At 41.8% G+C, this 14,153-nt stretch overlaps 1 protein-coding gene across 3 annotated transcripts in view; it reads right to left on the minus strand.

Annotated features, from left to right (window-relative positions):
- Positions 1 to 14,153, minus strand: part of TAFA4 (TAFA chemokine like family member 4) — a 163,301-nt gene that overhangs the window by 123,384 nt on the left and 25,764 nt on the right. The window contains exon 1 of one of the 3 annotated variants that reach the window (XM_041762977.1): positions 21 to 82. The exons of the other annotated variants lie outside the window; for them this stretch is intronic. The gene's annotated coding sequence lies outside the window, so the exon portion shown is untranslated. Of the gene's footprint in view, positions 1 to 20; positions 83 to 14,153 lie in introns of those variants that run through there. 3 annotated transcript variants of the gene reach the window in all.

Below are 14,153 nucleotides of genomic sequence, written 5' to 3' on the forward strand. Positions count from 1 at the left end.
ATGAAATAAGATGCACTCACCAAATTCAGGGACACCCAGCAGGACTCCACAGCTCGTTGTCCAAGTGAAATCGCCCGAGTCTGGGGCTGAACAAATGTGAACGGTAATGGCAATTTAGCCATAAATCTCTCAAGGCCCAATTATCCTTACTGCAGAGGGTTTATTTCTTTTAATTAGCCCAGTTTTTAATTGGAAATTTTCCTCTCATTTCTCATTTTTCAAATAATCAAAACAGAGTGTCCAAGGATTATAACATAATAAATAACCACCATAAGAATATTTTGGAGGCTACCCACAAGTTGCCAAGCACTTGAATTTCTACCTAAAATGTTTTTATGTGATGTGATCTAACTTCTACATAAAAAAAGATTCATAAAGTAAGTTGTACATAAATACCAGTAACAGTACTTCTACTACTTTAATCATTATGATCTTGGCTGGGGCAGAGGGTTGGGGAATGGTGGGAGGGGGGCGGGGGTCGGGGTCTATTCACTTATAACCAGAACCTAAACCTCTTGAGGAGAAGGTTGATATCTTATTTCTCTTCCACCCTAATCTCTAACATAATGTCCTGCACATCATGGATGTTCAGTATGCTGGGTTAAATAAATGGATAAATGTTAAGTCTTTCATTTCACTCTCAAATGAATGGTCACTTTACTTCTACGACCCTAAATTCCATAGCTGTAAACTAATATAGTTCAACTGGAAGACAGCCAAGGTGCCTTCCAGCTATAATAACGACCCACAGAGCATTTTAGGAAAAACACCTTTTGATTCAGCTATTGATAACATGCAGCTCATGGACATATATACACAGCAAATTCAGCTGTGACAGCATTACATGGCAAAGCAACACCCACTGCAGACAATATTGGCCATTTTAATCTATTAGTGAGATAAATGCTTCTTAAGAGCTTAATCTAAACCTTTATTACATTGCAACCTGAAAATCATCTTTTGTTTGGCAACAGTGCCCTCCTGTGGCCAAAAAAGGAAGCCTTTTGACAGTGCTAACATTAATTGTTCTACCATTTTGGTAGATAAGTACATTTTAATTTTTTTATAAAGCCATATTTAGAAACAGAATATAAGCTATCCTTAAATAAACATAAGCTATCATATAATTTATATAACCATAACACGCTCAAAGACATCACAAAAAAAGTTAAAATATACCAACAGCTTCTAAATGAAATAGTAATTATTTATATGGAATACTACATATGGTAAACACAAGACCATATTGGGGTTTTGTATTTGTTGCATTCCTGTTACTTCCATAACACAAGTCAATGTTACAATCTATCAAAGGTCCCCGAGCTATTTAAAGAAGCTCAAAATACCCTGGCCTGTGTATACCAAAGCCTACAAGGTGCTGGCTTTATATCAAGCTGTGCTGTGGGAAAATAGAGGAAGATTAATTCCTGTCCATCCAGAAGTGATGATCTAACTGGAAAAGACAAAATCCATAGGGCAACCAAGATGGTATTTGGTATTGTATTTCAGAATAATAAAAATAAAGACCAACAATATCATGAAAAGTAAGTTCAGGGAGGCTTCTGTAATCCAGGAAACCTTCCTGGAAGAGGCAACACCACACAGAGCAAAAGGAGTAAAGGAATACTTGGAGAAAGGAGTAAAAGGGTGTTTGGAGATTTTTAAATTTATGGTTTTATTTGGTTTTTGCTTTTGATGGGGGAAGGTCTGCATACATGAGTGGGTTTGTTTTGCTTTGTTCTGATTTGAGATGGTGGAAGAGGTGGAAAGGACACTGAAGGAAACCATAAACTCGGGGAGAGGGGAAAAGAAGAGGGAGCATGTAACAGGGACAGACCACACGTGGAAGCCCTACGGAAGAGCTGGACACAGTCTTCTCTGCTGTCTCCATGTTCATGGGTCACCTCTGCATGATTCTTCCAACAAATGTTTTTCAGTCAACTCTCCTGCAGCAGGCCCCAGGCTGGGTGCTGTGCACAGAAGATGGATAAGGTCCTGCGCATCCTGGAGCTCGCATTCCAGCATGAGGAGATGGACAGACAGGTAAACAAGCATGAATACGGTTCCTGTGAACTGAGATCAATGAAACCAAGGAAACAAAAGCAAAGAATATAACAGCGACTGATTTGAGATGGTGGAAGAGGTGGATGAGAAGCTACCTGGACCCGGAGGGGGTGCTCAGGGGTGGCCTGTTTGAGAAGAGGACTCTGACACAGGGTGAATGACACAATGTGGACTTCCAGGGGGGCAGCGCATCCCAGGTAGAGAAACAGCATGGGCCTACAGGACCCCCCACCCCCACCCCAACTAAGCCTGGGATAGTCAGGAGCAGAGAGGCAGGCAGAGCAGAGGGGTGGGGGGGGCGGGGTGTGAGCTAGGGGAGTGTGGGTTACGAGATGATGTCAGAGAGGTCCCAGTGGCAGCCAAGGGGGAGCTTGCAAATCATAGCGTGGAGCTGGGATTTGATTCCACCTGTGAGGTGAGAGTTTTAAACAGGACAAAAATTGAAGATGGATTGGGTTTTCAAAAGTACCCTCCAGCTGCTGGGTCGGGAATGCACTCTGAGGGGCAGGTGCTGAGAGACTACTGCAGATGTCCCAGCAAGAAATGGTGATGGCTTGAAGCAGGATGGTGACAAAAGAGCCAAGGAAAAACTCATGTTCCAAAAACTAAATAACACTTGCATACAGCAGATTCCTAATAAACGTTTGGAATGAAGAGTGAGTGCCCAAGCGAGTGAGTAAGCAAACTTCCCTTTTCCCTTCATTAATTCTCTCTAGAGCTGGTGTCTATCTTACCAGTGAGCACAACAAAATTACTAACTGCCTTATCTTTGCCCTCAAGAGAAAAAAAAAAAAAACTAGCAAAACATTTTATCAACTTCTTGCTGGATGCACACTAAGGTCTCAACCTAGAAGTGTAAGAGCATAAATTTGGGCTTGAAACTAATTAACACTGTGTGGCAAGCACACTTCAATTGTATTTATTTTATTTTTTAAGATTTTTATTTATTTATTCATGAGAGACAGAGAGGGGCAAAGACCTTGGCATAAGGAGAAGCAGGCTCCCTGTGGGGAGCCCGATGTGGGACTTGATGCCAAGACCCCAGATCACACCCTGAGCCAAAGGCAGACGCTTAACCACTGAGCCACCCAGGCACCCTCACACAGAGAGACAATTAAAATTTTTAAAAAAGAGAGACAGAATTAATTTGGTGAGCTATCTTTTTTTAATTTAAATTCAATTAATTAACATATAATGTATTACTGGTTTCAGAGGTGGAGGTCAGTGTTCATCCCTCTTCTGTAATACCCACTGCTCATTATCTTAAGAGTAGAGCACTCATGAGGTCAGACTGCTTTAGAAGATGTCCTCTTACTTACATTACTAGGTTACATTAGATACTCTGTGGAGGAAAACTAATGAACTAACTTGCAAGATCCAAGTCTCAGGTCATGATACCGAGAACACTAGTTTTTATGTTAAGGACAATGCACATCCTAGAGTCAATCATATTTCACTCTTCACTTCAGCTACTAGGAAGCTCAGAGCCAAATTTATAGTCTACCTTCAGTAAGTGAATAGAACCTTTCACCGTGTGTTTTATACACTAAATTTATACTTAGTTTATTCTATTTTCTTTCATTTCCTTTATCTTTCATTTCCCTATTTTTAAAGGCTTTCTCTAATCTGTTCTGACGTGAATATATAAACAAGACAACCTTACTTAATATCCTTAAACAGATCCAAAGTGCAATTGGCCTATCTCTTAGTCACTATCTCTTTTGTCTACCCATTCAACTCATTATACCAAAACTCCAAATTCCCACCTTGACACAGCTACCTAGGGTAAAAGAATTATTCCCAAATAATAAAATGAAAAATGTTACCTACACTATACAACACGGGAATTAACAGGCAATGAATCACACTGGGATTCACAGAAGGGTTTCCTGGTAGATAACAAGGTGAGGGAATGGGTCAAAAGAGTGGTAGGGTTTGGTTTAGGAGAGGAACAAAGTCAGTTGCAGGCAATATAGGGGTAGCTGGTTATATACTTGGGGGCTGAGGGTAAGGAAAAGGGAACTTTTCAAAAGAACTTTCACATGCTAAAGAGGACCTGCTAGATAGTGGAGGCCTTGCCATTGTTGTCAAGTTAAGGCTGTTTTTCCCTCTAGCAAGGCATTAACATCAAGATAGTTGGGAGCTTCCCGGAGAATTGTTACACGCTGCTGCTTTAAGTATCTGTCAATGGGCTGCAGGTTATAAGGACGTTTAATTGTATCTACATTTCCTTCTGGAAGCTAGGTTATTGATAAAAATGCTTTGTTCTTTTAATTATAAGACATTTGTAAACTGCGGGAGACTTGTATCTTGCAGGATTGTAATCTCTATAAATTAACTATTTGTTTTGCCTTCCCTTAGCTTTAGGGCAGCCAGGAGGGCCTGAGGAAGGTCACACACTTCACACCTGGGGGGGGTGGGGGACACGACACATTTTCGGGGTGTCAGTTTCTGTTTGGTCCTCACCTAGCCTTCTGTTCCCTCATCACCAGGGTTTGTGCAACACAGAAAGTCCCATTCAGAATGCCTCACAGGGGATCCCCGGGTGGCGCAGCGGTTTGGCGCCCGCCTTTGGCCCAGGGCGCGATCCTGGAGACCTGGGATCGAATCCCACGTCGGGCTTCCGGTGCATGGAGCCTGCTTCTCCCTCTGCCTATGTCTCTGCCTCTCTCTCTCCTCTCTTTCTGTGTGACTATCATAAATAAATAAAAATTTTAAAAAAATAACAAGAATGCCTCACAGTCCAAGGAGGGAGTTGGAGGAAAGATAGAGTCCTCTTAACAATGAACACGGTTGAGGAATACATCACATAAATTCCAGCCACAGAAAAAATTAAATAAATAAATAAATAAATAAATAAATTCCAGCCACATATCTACTCTTTCATGTGCAAACATTATGAAAAATCTATCAAACATTTCCAATAAAAACTTGTCATCTGAGTTGAGATGGGTTGTAAGTGCACAAAACACATCGGATCTGGAAGACTTAGTACAAAAGAAAGAACCATTTCATTAATAATTTTAAATATTAATTACACTTTAATAGGACAGGAGTTTAGATATGAGGGTTAAATAAAATATATTATGAAAGTGAAAAACAAAATTCAGGCCTATGGGAGTTACCACAAGTGTTATCCACAAATAATAATTCACTGTGATTTATTTTTTTTTTTCTTCATTTGAGAAGACCTTTTGCTGCTCACAGCAACTGTCTTAAACTCCTCCTATGATTTGATCTCATTGACTCAGATAAAGGCCTATGAGACCATTCCTCTTATTCAAGATTTAAACAAAACAAAACCCAACAAAACAAAAAACCCAGCTTACATTTATAATTCATTACAACCAAAAACTGAGTTTTAAGAAATTTCTATGCCCAGGCCACATTTTCACACAAGAATTCACTAATCATGCTCCATTTTGGGCATCAGGGAGACATTCTAACAGCAAGTATGCCCATATAAGGAAATATAAGGAAATCAAGGGGTCATGACCCCATAATTCCGACACACAAGAGACCACTCACTTGAGGTTTCTAAAGCAGAAAAACACAGGAAGCTAAGAAAGAATAACCTCTCTTTCTAGTCCTAAATTTATGCCCTCAAGGTAATAAATGCACTATTCCCCAAAAGGAAGAAATGCATGTAAAAACTAAGATTACCATAATCTGCTGCATAACATTAAAAAACACAAAATGTAGATTTATCTTTGCGACCAACAGGACCTTTAATCTTTAATTAAAATAACAGATCACCTGAAAACCCATCAAGTGTAATCAATTCCAAAGCACCTTTGTACACAGGAGCCAGGAGGAGCTGAAACAATGAAATTCCAATACTTTCCAGTCCTTCATAGCCTTTCTGCCTCAGGGACTTGGCCCATGTGATTCCTCTGGTTCTGAGGCAAACACGCTGTTCTATCTTTCTCCACCTAGTTACTTCCTGCTCAATCTTCATCACCTCCTAAGGGAGGCACTTTCCTAATTACTAAGTAAAAATCTCCAAATTTTATTTAGCCTTTTCTTCTTGATTACGCAGAATTGCATTGTTATACAAAGTTCCATGAAGACCAGAATAGATGTCTTCTCTCAGCATTGCATCTCATCTCCAACACTTGGTGCTGGACCTGACATGTGCCAAGCATTCAACAAATATTGAATTAATAAATGAATTTGAAAACCTAAACCGAAGTAGGATGTCCGATCCCCTTTCCCTAACAAATCTGAGTTTCAATCACAGTATTTACTTTGTGGAAAATTGTTAACTACAGACACTTTCTTAAGTGTGGACCCATCTCAGAACTATGACTTTCCCTGAGAACATCCCAGCCTCCACCAAACCTCTCAAGAGAGGCAGGGCAGTATGGTTTGTTATGTGGTTTCAGCCATGGGTTACTGAAAGTCAAGCCACACCAAGTGAAGTTTCTTCTTCCTGGAACTTAGATTTGAGACTGAGAGACAGCTCGTCTCTTAGTCATTTAGGAAAAAGCTATTGAAGGAGAGAGGCACAAATTTGGGAGTTGTAAGTTGCCCATCTTTCTGTCAGTACACAGAGGGGCACCAAAGAAAGCCAGTCTGCAGAGAGACAGATAGACACAGCTGTTCAAAGAGAAGAAATGAGACAGAGGAACATGAGCCAGGTCCCAGAAGATTGTTCTATTTTTAGCCTTTCCTTAGCCTGCCTTCAACCCTCCCCTTGCATTCCATAAGAACTCCTAAAAGTATTTTTAAAATAATAATTTTCATCTTTGGCCTAACTAGAGTGAGTTTTTAATTGAATCCAAATAGAATTACCCCCATTTCATAGATGGGTAAACTGAAACCCCAGAACTTACCTTCCCGAGGTTACAAAGCTAATTGGTTCATACCCAAGCTGCCTGATACAAGAACAAGTCTATCTGCCCTGTCCAAATGGTAGCTCCTAGCCATGTGAGCCATTAAATTTGAATTAACTTACATGAAATAAAATTTTAATTGAGCTCATCAGTGGCATGAGGCACCTTTCAAGCACTCACCAGCTCCACGTGATGAATGGCATATTAAAGACACAGCTATAGAGATCATCTCCACCACTGCAAAAAGTTCTATTGGACAGCACTGGATCCATGAAGGGTCAGCCCCCTTCATTTGAAAAATCGGAAATTAACTGCAGAAACAGGAAATGGCATCTAGGAAGAAACAACCCACACAGGAAGAAAAAACTGACAAAAATCTATCAATAATATCCTCACAGGGGGGTACCTAGGTGATGCACTACTTTGAGTGTCTGACTCTTGGTTTCAGCTCAGATCATGACCTCAGAGTCCTGAGATCAAGCCCCACATAGGGCTCTGCACTTGGTGTGGAGTCTGCCTGCGATTCTCTCTCCTTCTCCGTCTGCCCCTGCTGTTCATGCTCGCTCTCTCACTCTCTTTCTTTCTCTCAAATAAATAAATCTTTTAAACAAGAAAATGAAAATAATTTTCTCAGAGGGAAGAGGGTCTGTAAGCAAGAAACAAGATCCAGGTGTTATTTAAAGCAGAAAAGAAGGGGCACCTGACTGGCTCAGTCGGAAGAGCGTGCAACTCGTGATCTCAGGGTTCTGAGTTCAAGCCCCACATTGGGTGCAGAGATTACTTAAATATTTTTTTAAAAGAGAGAGAGAGAGAAGAGATATTCAGGGAACAAACAAGAACATAGGTAGAAGGAAGATGAGGAAGTTTGCCAAAAAGTAAGACAAAAAGACAAATGGATGGGAGCTAAGAGAGAAACTAAGAAAATTAGAATGCCAAGCTAGGAATGCTAGGACCTGAATATTAAGAGTTCTGCTAAGAACAAAGATAGAGAAAATGCAAAGGATGGAATCATCAAGGAAAAAATTTTTATTCCCAGAAATGAAGGATACAAGTTTACTGATTGAAAGGGGTGAGTCCCTGGCACAATAGTTGAAAATAGACGCACACCAGAATACTGAAGACAAACAGAAGATCCTTAAAGGTTCCAGAAAGATAAAAACAAGTCAAACTGCAAAGGAATTCAGCTCCCAAAATATTTACTGCTCAAGCACACCTTCTAAGAAAACAAGTGGAGAGAATGCTCACCAAAATAAAGAAATAAACTAAGAAAGTCTTCCCATGTGGGATGTAGGACACATAATACTCGACACAGGTGTTCAGGAGAATGCAAGCTGTTTTAACAAAAAGACCCAAAAATTCATGGTCCAAACAAAATAAAATTTCATTCCTTACTTTAAAAAACAAAAATAAAAATAAAAAAATAAAAAAAACAGAAAAGAAACCACAGAAGCCCACTTCAGCCAATACACTAAATACAAAAGACACTGGAACTTGGGCAGGTCTTGCCAACCCAACACTTGGGTTTCCTGTTCCCACTGCATTCATGTCCATTCAACAGGCAAATCATTGGACCGCTTTGAACCTCAAGTTCTTCATCTTGAAAATGGATTTTAAACTAGCTACCTGGGCTACTGTGAAGCTAAATGAAGCATAGTACAGAGAAAGGTTGTGTAAACTGCACCCTCTAATGTGATGACTTCCAGAACCCCTATAAGTGCTCTGCCCTGAGGGTTTTCTTTGCAGGAACTCAATTAATCCTCCCCACATGCTTTGAGATAGGTGCTGTCATTACCCCCATCTACAAAGGAGGAATTTGGATTCAGGGAAGTGATGCGACTTTGCCCAACATCAGCCACCAAGTGGCCAAGCTGGGATCCGGACCCAGGTCCAGAGTCTGCCCTCCTAACCACAGACAACACTGTCTTTCCAATATCTAGAAATGAGTGTTCACACCCTCTCTTTTCTGTACCCCTACCACCACTTTTTTCAGCCAAATACCTGTATCATTCACTTTGTGGCTACACGTTCTAGTTATAACCTTGTCTTCAGTCTCTCTCTTCCAATATTTTCACACTGCGTGCATATTTAGGTTTGTATATGGGTCTGAAACCTTATTGGACATGAAAACACTTGATGTTCAAACAAAAATCAGCCCTGTTCACGCCACAGTGGTATGCAAAGCAGTAATCAGCAAACGGATCCTGCCTGAGAAAACCTGACAAACCAAGTTAGTAAAATCACTTTCCAAAGTATTTTCAATCTAATAAGTAATTTCAGACATCATTGGTTCTCCCAATCAATGGCCATTTCTATAACAGATGAAAGGAACCAAAAAAAAAAAAAAAAGGCAGACACAGGAATCCTGAGAGGTAACATCCCAGGGTCCTCACTCTGGTCATTAATATGGGTCTGACTTATAACAACAGCAGGTACCTCGCTGACAAAGCTTTCCTTCAACCAACATTTGCCAAGTATCTCCCATGAGACAGACACTGGAGCAAAGGGCCACCACTCGGCAAATAGGAGCTTTAGCACAGGACTCAAAGCAACTGCCAATCCTGAGAGTGGGGCTTCTGAGTAGAATTCAGGGATCCATCAACTGGGATGAAGGGGAAGAAATGACATCTTTCTTTTTACTAACCTCTATTTGAAACCCATCATTCCTTCAATGGTAAAATAAAAGTCAGCAACAAATGACAGGAGTATGTCACACAGTTCCTAGGACTTGGTCACGAATAGAAACTAGGGATATTTTCAAGTCACATTACAGTTTGTGCCATATACCTTAAAGTATGTATCCATGGCCACTCCATAATTATATAGTTCGTGGATCTGCCTGTAGAGCGTGCTGCTTATTGCATTAATCCAAAAGTCCAGGTTCTTTATCTCAAACTGACTTAACATTGTGATCACTACACTACAGTACAGTTGGCTTCCTTTGTAATCCTGTGGATTTTATGTGTTTGAAACCAGATTCTGAGCCAGGATCCACTGGCCTCACCAAACCTCCAAAAGGACCTATATGGCACAGAAGAGGTTAAAGGATCTACATCCCAGGAGTTGGCAAAACCAAGTGTAATATCACAGCTACCTTCTCCCTCTTTCCCCCTCCCACCCTACGTAAGCCAAACCTGCACCCATCAATTCAGCCAGTACTGACACAGAAAGTTGGAAGGAAAACTCACAGATGATGCACTGACATCTGTGTAAGGCATAAACCAGTCACAGAAGCACCAGGAAAGAGTTGCAGAATGATTTTTGCAAGGTTAAAAAAAAAAAGAAAAAAAAAACAATTTGCCCTGTATAGAAAGCACCATCGTTTCAAGTGCTTCTTGCAACCACTATTTGTAATGTATTCCAACTTGCAAGTGTAGAAATGGCCTCATTATCCCTACAGAGGTCCTTCAGAAAGTCTATTTCAAAGCAAGCACATTTGAAAGTTAGCCCGCAATCTAAAAGCCAGCGCTATAAATACACATGGCCTGGGAAAGCAAGAGCGGGCTGGATTCCATGATTGCATCTTCAAGGAAGAAACTGGCAGAGCTGGAGGCCAGCAGATTGCTCAGTGAACAGCTGTAAGAAGGGAGATGAAGTGTCAAAGATCCTTAGGGTAACAGGTGTCAGAAGTCCAAGAGCGAAGAGACCCTGCCATCCTGAAAGAAAGAAAATACACACGCAGGCAAGCATTAAGTAGGAGGTTCCTAAAAGCTTTCCCGATGTATTATTGCAAGTGTCTGTGCAGGCTCTGACAAAGGGCAGGCAACAATGAAGTGAAGTGATCAATATGAATGGGGTCTCAGGACGGGTTTGCCCCCAAGAAGAGCCCAGGACAAGGACACACAGGTGCATAATTGAGGTCGCTGCCAGATTCACAGGGCCTCCCAAGAAGCACAGAGAATGGCTCTTGGGATCGCCCACAGAAGGACAGCAGATAGAAGCATTTATCCACTAGACTTCCATCGGAGACCTTACCCCCCACATTTGCTTGGGCCACTTCCGCTGCACCAGAAGAGGCCCCGTGAGGACAGTAGAAAGATACCTGGCAAACACTAACACTAGGGACGGAACGGGAGCAGCTCGTGCTGCTCAGAAGTGCTGGTACCTTGTGTTCCAGCCCTCAGCTGACCTCTGAACTTGCAAGGGATGGTCCTTTGCAGCTCCCGAGGGATATGTCATAAGACACCAGAAGTACCTTCTGCTCAGGGCAAAGGAGGAATGTAGGCTTTTTCCTTCTAGAGCAGCTTTCCAGCGCTGAATTTTAAAATTCAGTCCCTCACCAAATATATCTGAGCCCCAACCACGCGATTAGGCGCTGCCTCCAGGTACAGGGACACGCAATGCAGGGGACAGGCGAGGTCTCTGCCTCGTACTCTGGGATCAGCCATCAGAAAAATGAGTACTTAACACTGATAAAACGAGATGACAGCAGAGAGTGACAAGGAAAGGGGAAAAGACAAAGAGGAGAATTCAGTAAAGGGCAGTGGGAAATTGTTGTTTTGAGTTGGAGCCTGAAAGATGAGGAGGAGCCAGCTATGGGACATGTGGAGGAAGTGCTTTTAAACAGAAAGAACAGCACATGCAAAGGCCCTGAGGTGCAGAGAAGCCAGCCAGAATGCTAGTGAGAATGGTCTCCCATCAGGTGGGCAGAAGGAAGCATGTATTACAGGCAGGGGTTCTCACTGGTCAGGGAGTGAGCGCACTGCGGAAATCCGTTTTCAGATGGGGGTGAGTTCCGTACAGTATACACAGTCCTCTCTCTGCAGGCCAATTTCCAACCAAACCAAAGGATTTCCTTTCCCTTTCCCTTCCCTACCCCCCCTTTTTTTTTCTCTCCACATTTTCATCCACAGATCACTGCATTTGGAAGTTTCATAGTGTTAATCAGGCTTGAACCCAAAGTAACAATCCCTAACTGCCACTAGTTCACTGCATTTCTGGAAAGGAGAAAACAAGAGTAAACCATAAAGTAATTTCACATGTGAGGAAGAGAAGATAATGAGCAAGTGGGAGCAGGTACCGGTGAAGAACATTCTGTGTACACAAGCAGGCCAGATAAGGGAGCGGGGGTGCAGACTGAGGGCTCGTCAAAGGGTACAGCGTCCTTCCTCACCATGGCAAAGCTAGCTTGGCTTCTCGGCTCCTTTCTCATGTCCCAGGTGATGATACATTGATTGGCACAACAGAAAATCAGGTATCGATTTCATATATCCCTCCCTGGACATTAGAATTGAAAATCTTGCCAGCTGACTGCCCTCTAATTTCAATTATTTGGGGCCTCTTGGCCTTGAGAGTCTCTGTACGCAAATAATAATCACTGCTATTAGAAAGCTTTTATTTAGCACTAACTAGTGGCCAAATATGATGCTGAAAACTTGTTATGTACATTAACTCATCTGAGTCCTGCAACAGCCTTCTGAGAAACAGACCTTCTCAGAGGAAATGCAAACACAACAAGGTTAATAATTTAGCCAAGGTCATAAAGCTGATGGGTAGGGAAGCTAGGATTTGAACCAGCAAGGGTCTGGCTCCAGAGTCCTTCTCTTAACACAAGCTCGAAGGGTTTTGTTACATCGGTGTTAATGGCACAGTTGACTCCGTCGGTGACAGCGTTGTGAAGGTTGGAAGTCTTCCTGGAGAGAAGGCCCTGCATCTTGCACAGAACTCACTGCCATCTGAAAACCAGTATCCACAGTGTGTTACATTCATCATGAAAGGGTCTCAATAAAGTGATTTTGGCCAAGAGAGAGAGGGGATAAAGGCATGGGAAAGAAGGTTTAGAAAAATGGATTCTCCAGTAATACCCAAAGTAGTCAAAGAAATTAATACTCATTGTCCAAACAGAAGGTAGAGGCAAAGATACACACCAACTGTCATTCTCAAGATAATAGCTTTCTACCTAGCTGGCTCCGGTAGTCATCTGCTTCGGAGAATGCCTCGATCCTCAAATGAAAAATCTTCCAGCTTCTGATACGAGTGTCAAGAAGGCAAAAGGCCGGAATGAGCTGAGCCCAGCAGAAAATGCACAGAACTACAAAGGGGCTATTTTTGTGACGTTCAGGGCAAGGACAACAACAAGACATAGGTCTCCTGCTTGGCGAGGGTGGTGTGATGCTAACGGGTGACAGCAAGTGGAATTACTCAACCTCCAGTCTGTGTCTGTGTTCTGTCAAGAAGGATGAGATGCTTTCCATAAAGAGTAGAGGGGACACGAGTTAGAGGGAATCGCAATAGGAGTTGGGATTGTCAGAGTGTCTGGCCTTTCTAAATGAGTCCAAGGCTCCTGCCCCTGATGAATTAAACCCCACACTACCGATGGCATGAGGTGTCATCACCAGCAAACTCTGAAAAATCTGGGAGAATAGATGTACCAGCAAAGGGAAAGGAATGAGATTGTGCCAATCACAAATCAGTAAGCATGAGCCAACCTCACAAAAAAATACTTCAAATGCCACTATTAACACGGGTGGCAGGGAGCAGCGATGATTCCTTGGAATCTGCGTGGATTCACTAAGAATAATCCATACCAGGTGATGCTCATTCCCTTTTTCCATACTCGGTGAAGTCGACGATCAAGAGACTGTTATGGTTTTAAAATCCAGAGTTCAGCAAGATATTCTGAGTCAGTTTTTCATAAAACTCCAATGCAAAAATATCAAGAAATAGAGGCCAGACATAATGAAAATAGGTAGGCTGAATCACCTATCAAAAGTTTTCCTCTCTGCTGATTAATTACGTTTATGTCTATTTAGAGTATACTCTCTAGCGGTATGCCTCTGGGCTCTAGTGTCACATCTTCCTATCAATAATTTGGCATCCAAATTATTGATAAGAAGGATACTGCTAGTATCTCACTCAAATTTGGGGATGATCTGAACTAGAAAGAAAAAAAAACAATTTTGATACATCAAAAGCTATTTTTACCTGGGTGGCTCAGTGATTGAACATCTGCCTTTGGCTCAGGTCGTGATCCTGCATCCAAGAACCGAGTCCCGCATTAGGCTCCCTACAGGGAGCCTACCTCTCCCTCTGGCTATGTCTCTGCCTCTCTCTGTGTGCCTCTCATGAATAAATAAATAAAATCTTCTTTTCAAAAAAAAAAAAAAAAAGCTCAATTGAAAAAAAATTCCAGTAAGGTGACCAATCCACTGAAAGACAACGCAATTAAATTCTCTGGCGGTAAATGCAAATTATGAAGTTTGGGTCCAAAAACATAAGTAGACAGTAGAGGATGGAAAGAAACTGCTCTCACACAGC

This window comes from Vulpes lagopus, chromosome 7 (genome assembly GCF_018345385.1).
Source record: "Vulpes lagopus strain Blue_001 chromosome 7, ASM1834538v1, whole genome shotgun sequence".
NCBI classification, from domain to species: domain Eukaryota; kingdom Metazoa; phylum Chordata; class Mammalia; order Carnivora; family Canidae; genus Vulpes; species Vulpes lagopus.